This window comes from Humulus lupulus, chromosome 6, assembly GCF_963169125.1.
Source record: "Humulus lupulus chromosome 6, drHumLupu1.1, whole genome shotgun sequence".
Classification (NCBI taxonomy): domain Eukaryota; kingdom Viridiplantae; phylum Streptophyta; class Magnoliopsida; order Rosales; family Cannabaceae; genus Humulus; species Humulus lupulus.
The window spans coordinates 208,863,382-208,878,331 of NC_084798.1; positions in this window are offsets into that span (position 1 = coordinate 208,863,382).

The following is a 14,950-nucleotide window of genomic DNA, read 5'->3' on the forward strand; positions in this document are numbered from 1 at the left end:
TTGGAAGAGAAGGGTATCATGACAAATCTCCATCCTGACGAAGAAAATGGCATCATTCGTCTTCCTGCCGCAGCCTACACATTATCAAAAGTTGATAAGAAGTTATTTTGTAAGAGGTTATTTGACTTGAAATTGTCTTATGGTTATAGTTGTAACATTAGCAACTGTGTAGATGTGGAGAAACAAAAGCTGACGGGTCTTAAATCTCATGATTATCATGTGATTATGCAACAATTGTTAGTTGTTGCTATAAAGGGTTTAATGGAAGAAGGTTGTAGAGTGACAATTCTTCGACTTTCTAAGTTTTTTTATGGATTGTGTCAGCGTGTGGTTGACAAGGAGGAGATTATAAAGTTGGAATTTGAAGCTGTTGAAATTCTTTGTAAACTAGAAGATTATTTTCCACTTTCTTTCTTTGATTTAATGATTCATTTAGTTGTCCATTTACCACGAGAAGTTAGGCTATGTGGTCCTGTGCAATTTCGATGGATATACCATTTTGAAAGGTACATGAAAGTACTAAAAGGCTTTGTATCAAATTATGCACACCCAAAAGGATGTATTTGCGAATCGTTATCTTTCCATCGAATGTGTACACTTTTGTGAGACATTTTTAAAGCATAATGATGAATTGATTTCTTCTAGTGATGTTCAAGATGATGAAATCATAGAAGAACGTCCATTATCAGCTGGAAAATCTTTTGAGCTTGACCATGTGGATGCAACAATAGCACATCGTTATGTGCTATTCAACTCATGTATTGTTGCACCATTTGTCAATATGCATATCAATGAGTTGAAAGAGAAGCACCCAAACTTGAAGGATAATCAAACATTGTTGTGGAATCGACATTCAAAAGAATTTTATTTGTGGTTTTATGAGAAGGTTACAAACATAACTAATTTTAATTTCATATTTTGATTATTTTTTAAAAATTTCATGTAATAACAAATTTTTTCTTTTTCAACTATCTAAATATGAGAAGGCAGATAACATGTTAGCTCAATTGGCTGAAGGCCCAAGCTGCATTGTAATTTCTTATAAAGGTTATATGATCAATGGGATGCGGTTTCACAAAAAAGGAGCTGAGAAAAGTACTCAAGACAGCAGTGTGTACTTAGAGGCTCATGACAGTGGGCAATTTGATGATAAAGAAGAGTATTTTGGAGTTATCAAGGATATAATTTTACTTGATTATCGCACCTTTAAGGTGCCACTATTTTGGTGTGATTGGGCAAATATTCGAAGTGGTGTTAAGAAGCTTGAGTACTATACACTTGTGAACTTTAGTGTAGGGCAAGCTCAATCCATTAAGGATCCATATATATTAGCATCGCAATCTAAGAAGGCATTTTATGCAAGAGAAAATGAGTCGTCTAATTGGTATATAGCTTTAAAGGCTTCAAATAGAGGGTGTTTTGGACTAGAATATGAAAAATAATGAATTTTGACCATTGATGTATGCTTGTTAATCTTCTCTTATTTCTCTCTCTCTTAGCATTAATCTATGCTATGTGATATTACTTTGTCACTAATATCCTTAATCTACAATCTATGTTTTTTTGGTGCAGTGATTTCAACTAGAAAATGACTATACTACGAATAGGCAAAGACAAAAAAAAAAAGAAGAGCATCCTTGAAGTATCAACTTGGTGGTGATGACTTGCTACATGACAGCCCAATTCGTAAAAGAAAGATGTAACGCCCTACTACCTTAGAGCCGTTACATAGTGAGTTTAAAAATAGAAATCGTGCTTTTGACTGACTCTAAGTGGTTTCTAAAACCAAAAGTGTGAATAAATCAGAATTTAAGGCTGTACCCTTTGAAAATGTTTAGTTTCATTGAAAACGTTAAGTATCAAACATCTGGGATCCCAAAATAAGGTTTACAAAATATTTACAACTCAAAAATAGATTTACACCAGGTTAACTATCAAAAGAATGGATTAATACAGCCATTTACAAAATGCCCCCAACCAAAGCAGTCGGGCAGGCCGAACATGTACGCGCTGCCCCCACGCTCTCCATACTCATGGCCAGTTGACTGACTCCTTGCTTTTACTTGCCACACGGAGCACCCGTGAGCCGAAGCCTAGTAAAAAAACCCAAATAGTACATAACATATGCAAATATATAGCTGGCATAATTCACTGATAAATAGGGAAACCATCAGATTAAACAATCACGGCCATGCCGCCCCAGAGGCCTTACCAAAGCTTGGGGTCTCGGTCCACACCGTAGGATAACTCATGTATCCCTTGGGTCCCACCCTGGCTATAGCATCTCATGTGCTGAGCGTTGCTTTCGGCCCCACTGCCGTACCCGGCCTTGCCGTTCATTCTATTATAATCACACATATAATAAATTAAGAAATAACCATTTAAACATACAATAGTTCATCTAAGATTACACATTTGCACACAATACAATCTAGGGTCGTGCCCTGCAATCACACAGTGGGCCCATGCCCTATTCTCGGGTGTTCTGGTTTTCTTACCTGTATCCCGAGCTTTCCGATGCACCACGGTCACGAGCACAGTCCTCTAGCACGAGCCTCTCCGAAATCCTAGTCACAACACACATAAGACACTTTTAACAACCTTAAATGAGCTTCCAGGCCAAGTTCTAGTACTCGGAACGTTGAACTTCACCAAACATGGTAAAAGACTCAACCCCGAGCACCCTAGGTTAAATTCCCAAGCCTAAAATCTCAAAATCTCAAAACACCCAAATGCCCAATGCCCCAAACCGTGCCCCCCTATATCCCAGCTGCCATTTGTCTATTACCCTTGCCAAAAGTCCATTTTACCCCTTCTTAATAATCCTTCCTAACTAAACCTTCAAGGGCACTTAAGTCTTTACACTTCTATTTCAATTCTATCACTTTCTATCTTAAAACTTGTTACCCACAGCAGTTACAAACGGTTACCCAAGTTACCCAATTACCAGTAACTAACCACTCATTCTTAACTCAACTTATAAGATTCCCGAAGTACCCCTAGGCTCCTCCCGAGCCGGGTACAACATCCCGTTGTGACTTTTAGACTAATTGGCTCACTAGGACCGTCTCGATGCGTGCATCCTGATAATAACACCACACTCACATGGCACAATTCACATAGTACAATTATCACAGTTATGCCCTAACATGGCCAGATTACAATCATGCTCATTCTAAGACAATCAGGTCTACATGCATACTAATTCACATAGCCATGCATCTCAAATAATCAAATAGTCATATAACGTGCAATAAGTCATAATCATGCATTAAACTCATAAAAGTCACACACAAAATCCCATTATGCCCTCCAGGCACACTTCTCCAGGCCCTTAAGCCAAATAGTGAAATTGGGGTCGTTACAAAAGACTTCTCTACGTAAATTGGCTGCACCAGCTACTAGGGTTGTCATTGACACACCACCAGCTCTTAGTACAAGGGCAGCAACTCGTCGCATGATTCTAATTGACTCACCTGAAGTGATAGAGAGAGCTCTTGACCAAAGTATAACTAACTCTCCTATTGCAAGTCAACAAAAGGTAGACACTTGTAGAAAATCAACTCGATTACAAAATACAAGTACTACATTTCAAGTTGAATTTGAAGCAACACCTCAAGATCATAATGCAAATGAAGAATTAGAGATGATTACCAAGAAGACTAGAGGAAGAACTATCCTAGCTAATCTTACTAGAAGGAATGGTGAATTGGTAAAAATCAATTGGAACATGAATGGCCAACCAATTGGTGATAATTCAATACAATTTGCATCTTTTGTTGGTACTCTTGTGAGAGAGATTGTTCCTTACACTCTTTCCGATTGGAGGAAAATGACACCAATCATGATAGATTTTCTTTGGGCATCTATTTAGGTATTGTTTTGTGTAGTAGTTGTTAACCTTGAGAATTATTTTGACTTTTTTATTTATTGGATGTTAGCTCAAATGTTCCTAAATATAATTATTTATAATCTTAACCTCTTATCTTATTGTAGGCCAAGTATGATTTACACCAAGATTGGGAAAAGAAGTATTGCTTTCAAATGATGGTTGACCTATGGAGAGCCTCAAAATCTAGGCTTGTCAAAGACATTATTAGTGCTAAAACTGAAAGTGAACAACAAGCACTAAAACCAAATTTCATCAAGAGTGATGTAGAGTGGAGGGCCTTTATTAAACAGAAAACTAGTAAAGAGCATATGGTATGTATATAACTAATTAATTCAATGTCTATTTAGTTTTTTTTTCACTGCTGAGCCACCGCCCCTCTTAAATAGGCTTTACAGGCTAAATTTCAAGAGATAAGAAAGAAAACTATTCCACACACCTTAAGTAGAAGAGGATATGCTCGAACAATTGATGATATGGTATTTCATAAACTAAAAAAAGATCTTTTAATTTAAGTTCATCTAATTGCATTATTTAATTTGCTCCATGATATCCTATGTAATATGCAGACTAAACAAAATCAAGGTGGGAATATAACTAGGTTTCAGACATTTCAAAAAGCCCATACTAGGAAGAATGGTGAGCCAATCAACTCAACAACTTCTGAATTTTTGGTGAGTACTTATTACTCATAATTTTGGATGTTTATACTTACTTTTACTCTTGTACTTTAACTTTAAAAATTGATATGTAGGGGCAATTAGATGACATTATACGTGAAAACCCAAATTCTGAAACTACAAAAAATATCGAAGAGGATGCACTAACAATATTGTTCGGTGAACCAAAATCTGGTCGTCAGATTGGCCAAGGAAGAGGGGTGTCAAAATCAAAATCGACTGTTGTTCATATGTATCAAGACAAGATTGAAGTACTTGAAAAAGAACAACACAACATGAAGAAGCAACTTGCTGAATTGCTCAAACTTTTTAAGGAAAATGTAAAAATTCCCACTTATTCATGTTTAAATATGTTCTATCATTATGTTAGGTCAAAATCTAACTTATTGTCTTATGTTTAGGCTGGTAAAGTATCAACAAGTGATAGACAATCTCACATTACTCATTCTCCAAAGGTAAACAATTATTTTGTGTCCTTTAAATATAATTTCTGATATGAGTCACGGGTCAGGAAAATTCTTGATTTTTAACTTTGTTCTTTGGTTTCTGTTCATGTTGTTAATTAAAGCCTTCAAGTTCTTCATTGAATCATTGTGACAAGAGTGTTGTCCATGAAGAGAGACATAACTTTTTAGATATGAATAGTGCTTGTTACTTGCTTGATTGGAAGGGTGAAATGGTTGCTGAAGGTCGTTGGTCTTCTAGTGATCCAAACACAGATGTTCATGGGATTCCTCTTGGACCCGAATTCATGCTAGTGTGGGTTGACATTGCTATCTCACTGAGTGCTTATTTGTTTCGTCCTAGCCACTCAATGATCACCATACAAGAAGCCGTTGGCTCTATTATTGCATGGCCTTCGGAGAAGGTTGTTCCAAGATGTCATTTCAATAGTAGAGCCATCCTTTATATTTGGCACAAATTCAAGGAACCATCAAATTCAGGGAACCATCAATGTCCACTTATTCAGTCTTCACTACTGCTCATTAAGAAATTTTATTATATAACATTAATTTTGAAATTTATATAATAGAGAGTAACAATAAATAAAGCATAATTACTTTTTAAAAAGGTACATGAGAAAAAATTATTATTTTTTCAATATTTTAAATAAAAATTTCATAATTTATGATATTTTACAAAAGATGTTAATTTTTTTTATGATGTCTTGTGAAAATAAAAATTTAAATAATATTGTTTAAGTGTCATTAATAGTTAAATAACTACATTTTTAATATGTCAATCAAAATTGCATATTATGTCATTATATTAATGTTGTAAAACGTCTACCATAACATTAAGCAGTACATTCAAAAAGTGTTGTTGAAAGTAAATTTTCACAATATATTTTAAATGTCATTAAAACACATTCATTAAAATGTTGCAAACATATAGTATATATATTTATTTTTTAGAATATGAAAAAGAAAAAAATTAGAAAAATGTAAGAACAAGTTGAATATATATATTATATACTAATTTTAATAAAAATAGAATGTACTAATCAAATTTTAGGATGGAAATATAATGTCCGAAAATAAAATAAAGCAATCTTACACCAGTTAGAATATAAATTCGAAAGAACTCATTCGTAAGTTCAAATCAGCTCCTGGTCTGCCTACAGCAAATAATGTTCATTTTAAAACGTTGAGTTTAGGAAGCAATACAACTCATGCAGATATATCCAGCAAAATGGCACGTGGCACAAAAGATTCTCATTCACAACCAAGTTTTGGAGACAATAATCTTTGTTTTGATTCAAGCCGATTTGGCGATCCTGTCTCTTCAAGATCAATTTTTAGTAAAAAGGATGAGACATTAAACAAAGAGTGTATCACTAATGATCCCTCGTGTCAAATGCTGAAAGTGAAATCGAACAAAGCCCCCAAAACCCCCCAAAAAATTCGCAGCTATTTTAGGTTTTTTTGTTTTAATTCTGAATTCATCTTTTTAATATTCAAATATTAAATATTGTTATTAAACATGACTATAAATTAACCGACCCATTTATTATTAATCATTAGACTCATTACCACCTCCTTAGATCCTAATATATTTTTTGAAGAAAGAAAACCCTCTACCACCCTAATTACTAGATCCCTCATTTCTTTGAGCGTTTCCCTTACCATTTTTATTATTGTTTTTCTTTGAGTGTTTCACTTACCATTTTTATTATTGCTGAAGAAAGAAAGAAAGAAAGAAAATTCCTACAACTACAAGTAAGTTTGAATTATTCGAGCCTCTTTTTTTTTTTCTTGCTAAGTTAGTTTTAAGAGTTTATTTTTCTATTTTTCTTTTCTTTTAAGAGTGATATACACTTAATGCTCAGTGGTTGCTTATTTATGTTCTTTTTCTTGGTCTTTAGCCTTTCTGTTTACGTTAAATTTTTATATATATATTTTTAAAAAATAGTTATTTGAAAATCTAACAAATCTAGAATTTTATTTCATCGCATGGGTATATAAAAAAAGTTAAAAATTGGTAGGATAATTATAATTATTTAATTATTATTCTATCTCAAAGTGAGAAAAGTGAGAGAAGACAAGAATAGTCACCATAGGACTTTTATTAAAGTGATCATTTATACACTTGTTGAGATCATTTTCTGATTTATAAGGGTGAGTCTAGGAAAACTTTTAACATATTTCTACTACCTTTTCAACTATTCATACAATTAGTCATGAGTATGATTAACTCAAACTTACTGTATATGTACATATGGCTTGTCTCTTAGGTATATTTGTTCTAAGTAGGTAGTTTCCTTATTGATTGTTGAAAGATTACTAATCTAAATAGATGTTTTCTGTATGCCAAATCAAATACATTTTTCCTCTGTTGATAATTTAATTTGATTTTACAAGAATTTTTATATATGTTTATTTTCCATGGAGATAGATATTTTCTTTTATAATGTTTTTGTACAAAAAGAACTTTTCTACAACATAATTAAAGGAAGGATGTGATGATGATGATATATTTTTTGTTTAATTTATTATTTTATTTTATTTTATTTGTGTTTATTAATATATAATTCAATTTTAATTTTAGATTATGGCAAAGGATGTACTATTTGATCTATCCTCAATTTTTGATGGAATTGAGGATAGTGATGGTAGTGACGTGGAAGGACTTCCATGTCCTCCATTTGATGAAGAATATTTGTCTTTTTATAATCACATAATGTTTGACAAATATTACAAAAGTTTTGAAGATGGAGAAGAAAAGAAACAAAAGACTATCAAGCTTGATGATCAATGTGACGAAACTTTCAAAGTAGAAGAACCTAAGACTATCAAGCTTCCAGATCATTTGCCTAAGCAAAAAAAATCGAAAAAGGTATATACTTACTAAAATACATATGTAGGATACAAAGTTGCTTATTGATGTTTTCTTATTTTATAATTATGTGCATGAAGGGGCAAAGTGTTGACCTCAAAACAAAGATGGAGTTAACAAAACGAAAACTCTACGACTCTTACCAAGCAGTGGAGAAAAGGAAACATAAAACGATTCAACTTTTGGAGCTAAAAGATGTGCCACAGATAACTGAGGTACCAATTTTATTCAACGTATACACTTATATTACTAATATTTTCTTTCAGCATAACATCAATATATTAATACTTATTTTTGTTTTTAATTAAGGATAAAAGGCGGTCCCGGTGCCGGTGGCGAAGACGTTGTTAGATTAGTAAAGTAATTGATAATTTGCAAATGATTAGTGGTTTGAGTGGGTGCCAACCTTGTTGGGATGTGCTCAAATGCTGCAATGATGCAAATTGTTCATTTAAACTTATAGGGTTTTGAGGATTCATTTTGTAATCTTGCGCAATAGTCGTTATATTTCCTTTTGTGTCGAATTATTCCTATAATGGATTACTTTTCCTTCGCAGGTGGTTATTTTTCCCATTAAGGATTTCCACGTAATTGTATGTGTATTACTGTGTGTTTATTTCTTTTTTCTTTTATTTTAAATGGTGTACAATTTTGGCGCAAAACACCAAAATAGCGTGAAATATTTAGTTCCAAGAGCATCTTTAAGAATTCACTATCTTGGTGCAAAATATCAAAACTATGTTGAATCTTTGCTCCAAATGAGAACCTAATTTCATAACAAATTGGGGTGGTGAATATTCCACATCAAATTTGGTGGGCAAATCTCGAAGAGCTTACACCATTTTGGTGTAACTTTTTCACCAATTAGGTGTTTTTTTTTTATCTTTTTCAACAACAACTCTAACCATAGCACCAAATATTACACAAAAGGAAATATTTTTCTTAAAAGACCATACCTCTTATCTTCATTACATTAACACCCAATAACCAATTTATGAAAATAATTATATATTTCTACAAATTAAATAAAATATTATAATTATTATATTTTAATAATTAATTATTAATTATAATTCAAAATCTTAAACTAAATTACTAAGAAATTATATATTTTTTGAGTTATGTTAGCATTTTAAATTAATTGTTATCTTCGTTTTCTTTGAATGTTAGTATTTTAAATTTTAGTGATATGTTTTTTTTTCTTACTTAAATTTGTTATTCTTTAGTTATATCATTTTTATTATAACTATTAAATTACAAAATATTCAAACAAATTTAAAGGAAAATTCAAAAAATTTAAAATATTAATGCGATCAAATTTAATTTGAGAACTAAATGTTAAGCTGGTCTATTTTTAGTAAATTAATAATAATAATAAAAAAGATTAAAGAAATAAATAAACTGTTTCACACTAAATTGGTGTGGATGGATAATCCAAACAATATTTACTGTGGAATCTTCACCTCCACAAATTTGGTGTGAACTTCGGTGTAGGAAATATATATTGGAGGATCTTTATTTATTTTCATGTAATTTACATATTATCAAACAAACATGTAAATTCCTAGAACATGCTCCTATGGAATTGATAAAAATACAGAGTAAAGTAAGAACTTACATTACGCAGCGGAACTGGAACAACTCCATCCTTCAATCTCTCTAATCCTTGATTCATTTCTGTAGAAGAATATTATCAAGAGAATGAACTAGATCAGCAACATAGTCTTCCTCACCAAGCCTTTGATCAACCTATAATTAATGTGGGCTGATTCTCACCACATGAGATAGGGATGTAGAAGAGAAGAAGAGATAGTGACTAAGAAATTATTAGATTGTCTAGGTTTTCACTTACCCAATTATAATCAACTGAGACTGACTTGTGAAAACTATAAATATCATATTCCTTATATAGGAAACTTAATGGACTTTATTTAAATTAATAAAAAATAATAAACAAAAAATAAAAGTCTTCTCATTAACCCATTTTCTTTTTTAGCTAGACGTATAAAATTTAAAGAAAAGATAATAACGTGAAAAATGTTGTCTTAAAAATATACAATTGAATTGACTAGGAAAAACATATAACTATTATTATTTGTTGAATAAAACAAAAAATTCCTAAAGTATACTCGGTCAACACCCCGTCTTAAGTTGGAGAGGGAATTGAAATGTCAAGAACGCCCAACTTATCTTTTCTCGAAAAAATGACAGTCAATCTCAATATGTTTGGTGCGTTCATGAAAAACAGAATTTTCAACTATGTGAATTACAGCTTGACTATCACGATCGACTCTAATGGGTTGAGAATAAGTGATGATGATGAGAAGAAATAAAATTAGTGAAGAGGAGAAGAAATAAACTTAGGGAAATCAAACCAAAACCAATAATCAAGTCATACCTATTCGTTTATGATTGGCTAATCCTCTGGGAATAGAACTGGAAGTTTCTCATTGGTGGTCCATAAATATTCTTATGCTGATTTTTAAAGTGACTTGGTGTTGTTGATGTTTGAATGATCTGTTTTGTAAGCCTATAGTGTGTTTAGACAAATCATCTTGTATTTGTATTTGTATTTAAAAGAGAAAGCAAAATCTTGGCTGAGATGAGAAAAGCAACAAAACTAAAAATATGCCAAATTTGAATTAAAAGATGCCAGACAGAATATGTGCAGCAGTAGAGATAGCAGGTACTACTAGCTAAGGGTATATAGTATTAGTAATACCACCAACACTCAACATAAAATAGAAAGAAAAATTTGGACCAGCCGTTACTAGACAGTTGAAAAAGATATTTAAGAACAAGAAGTGAGATTAAAGTGGTGTAATCATTCTGTGTAAATAATCCAAGAACTATAAAGTGTTCATTCCAGATAATCGCAATGAAATGAAAGAGCTTCATATATATTTATTCCTTTTACAAGCCACAAGCTCTTGAAGCATAGATGTTGTCAAGGAGAGATGAACAACCTAACCTGTCTTCTCAGGCTGTAACTTGAAGCAATTCCTCCTAGCCGCAATCTCGCCAAGCTCAATATTGTTGTGTATTTAGCACTCGAGGCTGCATTGGCATAGTCTTTATCAACTCATGAGCTTCTTCCAATAGTCCTCCCCTGCCTAAAAGATCAACCATATATATGATCCCATAATGATCGAAATAAGGCAATAGCCATTGGTCCTTCATGGAGTTGACACACCTGTAGGTGTAGCCTTCTTCAACTAAGCCAGCCAGCATGGCTAAATTTGGGCAAATATGGGCGGTTTTTCATCTCTTCAAACAACATGTCATTGCAGAATAAGCAACCAAATCAAATCAGTTTGCTTTTCACATCAGTAAAGAAAAACGAACAAGATGAACAAAGGAGAAGAACATGAAGATCAACAATGGAGGAGTATCAAGAACTTGGGTTACCTCACTCACATTGGCTTTCACCAGGTGCGGTTTGGCTATCTGGGCACCTGTTAGTTTGTCTAGCTAGAAATAGAAAATCAGTCAACTTTGTTATAAAAAATGTGACTTTTTTTTCTTGGCAGCTGTTTGTTTGGTTAGAAAGTAGAAAATTAGTCTACTTTAGGGAAAAAAAAAGTGATACACTTACTATGTATGTATTGTATATATGTGTATTGATGTTTTGAAATCATGCTCAGTTACAATCTATGAGTGTTGCATAGGCAGTTCCTTCATCCATCTGAAGAGGATTCATGTAAGTTTATTAGCTTTTTGCTTGGATAGTCAATGTGGATATGGCATTTGATGACCAGCACTCTGTTGAATTTTCAAGGAGAAGATAGAGTCTAAAAGGAATCATCTTAGAGAGTTAAACTCTCAATGGTAAGATGTCACTGTTAAATTTCTTAGCTTTTCATGATAAGTTAGTTCCGATCTGTATAATTGGCAAAGTCATGTGCCTATATAGACTAGGTTTCAAACTATTTATGACTTAGCATGAAAAACTTGAAGTGTATACATCTGATAAAACTAACCATTTTAGTCCCAGCTTATGAATGTAACTTGGGTTTATCAACACATACAATGATGTTTTACAGAGAAACTCTCGAAAGGCCTTTGGAAGAAGAAAAGAGAAATACCCCTGAAACCAAGGAAAATCTTCAAAAGCTGAGCAGAGCAGAGGTAAGAAATTCCTGCAATGTGAACATATTGATGATGTATGTGCTGAAAGCACTCTTTACTGGTTTGGTTTTGTTGAAAGCTTGTATCTTGTTATTATGCAAGAAGGATGAACTCTCTGAACTTTCCAAAGTGGCATCAAGGAAATCTTAAAAGAAAGTGACTACTTAGAGAAATGCTTTCAATAGCCCTTGTTAAACATTGTAGTTTTAATTCTCTCTCTCTCAATATTCAATGCTAACTTCATCCATAAACTTCCATGAGTCTGATTGATTAATGTTCAAGCCACTGGTATTTGTTTGTACCTCTTAGAATAAAGGAAAAACATTAAAGGAAACTAAAGAATCACCAATTCACAAGCTCTCTCTTAATTATGAGACTTCAATCTATCAACTGTCACAGATTTGGTTTACAAAATCTACTCTTGTTTTTTCCATCTCCATCAATTGGAACCATTCACAACAATTGATTACATACTAAAATAGTTTCATTTTTGTTTTAATATAGAAAATGTAAAGACCCCAATTCAACTCTCATTTTAATAATACATAATTACATATTAGCTAAGGGATATATAATCATTTCTTTTAAAACAGTATTAACGTTCCATACAAAATATATATATATATATATTCAGGGAAACATTTGATATAATATTCGAAATTCAATCAACTAATTTTTTTTTTGTAGGAGTCTTATATCAACTAATTGGATACAAATACGCAAAAATGGCTAAATAAAATGAGTTACTAATTTGATATTTGTATTTGTATTTATTATTATTATTATTATTTTTTTCAGCTAATATGAAAAGCATCATAGACTTTTCCTTCCAAACGCGTAATAGGGGGAGCATCATAGACTTTGTTCTAAGCTTCTTTCTATACCATACATTAGTTATCTCTTTCTCTCACTCTCTCTCAAGAACAGAAACCATGGCTGACTTAACGGTGGGGGGAGCTCTTCTCTCTGGTTTCATCAATGTGGATATATGAATTTGGATATGTTGTTAAATCAATCATTCACAGGAAAAACTACCGATTAATCTATCTTGGGATCCTTTTCAGGACTTCAAGAAACCCATCTGAAGTCGCCATCCTTTATATTTGGCACAAATTCAGGGAACCATCAAATTCCTAATGGAAGTTCAAATGAGAAGCTTTTTAATATTCAAATATTAAATATTGTTATTAAACATGATTATATATAAATTAACCGACCCATTTATTATTAATCATTAGACTCATTACCACCTCCTTAGATCCTAATATATTTTTTCAAGAAAGAAAACCCTCTACCACCCTAATTACTAGTTCCCTCATTTCTTTGAGCATTTCCCTTACCATTTTTATTATTGCTGAAGAAAGAAAGAAAATCCCTGCAATTACAAGTAAGTTTGAATTATTCGAGGCTCTTTTTTTTTTCTTGCTAAGTTAGTTTTAAGAGTTTATTTTTCTATTTTTCTTTTCTTTTAAGAGTGATATACACTTAATGGTCAATGATTGCTTACTTATGTTCTTTTTTCTTGGTCTTTAACCTTTCTATTTACCTTAAATTTATATATATTTTTAAAAAATAGTTATTTGAAAATGTAACAAATATAGAATTTTATTTCATCACATGGGTATATAAAAAAAAAGTTAAAAAACTGGTAGGATAATTATGTCTAGATGATGAATATCTAAATTAATCATAAAAAAAATACACTATCTTGAGGAAGAAAGAGACTCAAGTCTCTGTTCAAATATGCAAGTATATCAATATATATAGTGTTGCTACCAAGTAGGTAGTTCCCTTATTGATTGTTGAAAGATTACTAATCTAAATAGATGTTTTCTGTATGCCAAATCAAATACATTTTTCCTCTGTTGATAATTTAATTTGATTTTACAAGAATTTTTATATATGTTTATTTTCCATGGAGATAGATATTTTCTTTTATACTGTCTTTGTACAAAAAGAACTTTTCTACAACATAATTAAAGGAAGGATATGATGATGATGATATATTTTTTGTTTAATTTATTATTTTATTTTATTTTATTTGTGTTTATTAATATATAATTCAATTTCAATTTCAGATTATGGCAAAGGATGTACTATTTGATCTATCCTCAATTTTTGATGGAATTGAGGATAGTGATGGTAGTGGCGTGGAAGGACTTCCATGTCCTCCATTTGATGAAGAATATTTGTCTTTTTATAATCACATAATGTTTGACAAATATTACAAAAGTTTTGAAGATGGAGAAGAAAAGAAACAAAAGACTATCAAGCTTGATGATCAATGTGAAGAAACTTTCAAAGTAGAAGAACCTAAGACTATCAAGCTTCCAGATCATTTGCCTAAGCAAAAAAATTTGAAAAAGGTATATACTTACTAAAATACATATGTAGGATACAAAGTTGTTTGTTGATGTTTTCTTATTTTATAATTATGTGCATGAAGGCGCAAAGTGTTGACCTCAAAACAAAGATGGAGTTAACAAAACGAAAACTCTACGACTCTTACCAAGCAGTGGAGAAAAGGAAACATAAAACGATTCAACTTTTGGAGCTAAAAGATGTGCCACAGATAACCGAGGTACCAATTTTATTCAATGTATACACTTATATTACTAATATTTTCTTTCAGCATAACATCAATATATTAATACTTATTTTTGTTTTTAATTAAGGATAAAAGGCGGTCCCGGTGCCGGTGGCGAAGACGTTGTTAGATTAGTAAAGTAATTGATAATTTGCAAATGATTAGTGGTTTGAGTGGGTGCCAACCTTGTTGGGATGTGCTCAAATGCTGCAATGATGCAACTTGTTCATTTAAACTTATAGGGTTTTGAGGAATCATTTTGCAATCTTGCGCAATAGTCGCTATATTTCCTTTTGTGTCGAATTATTACTATAATGAATTATTTTTTCT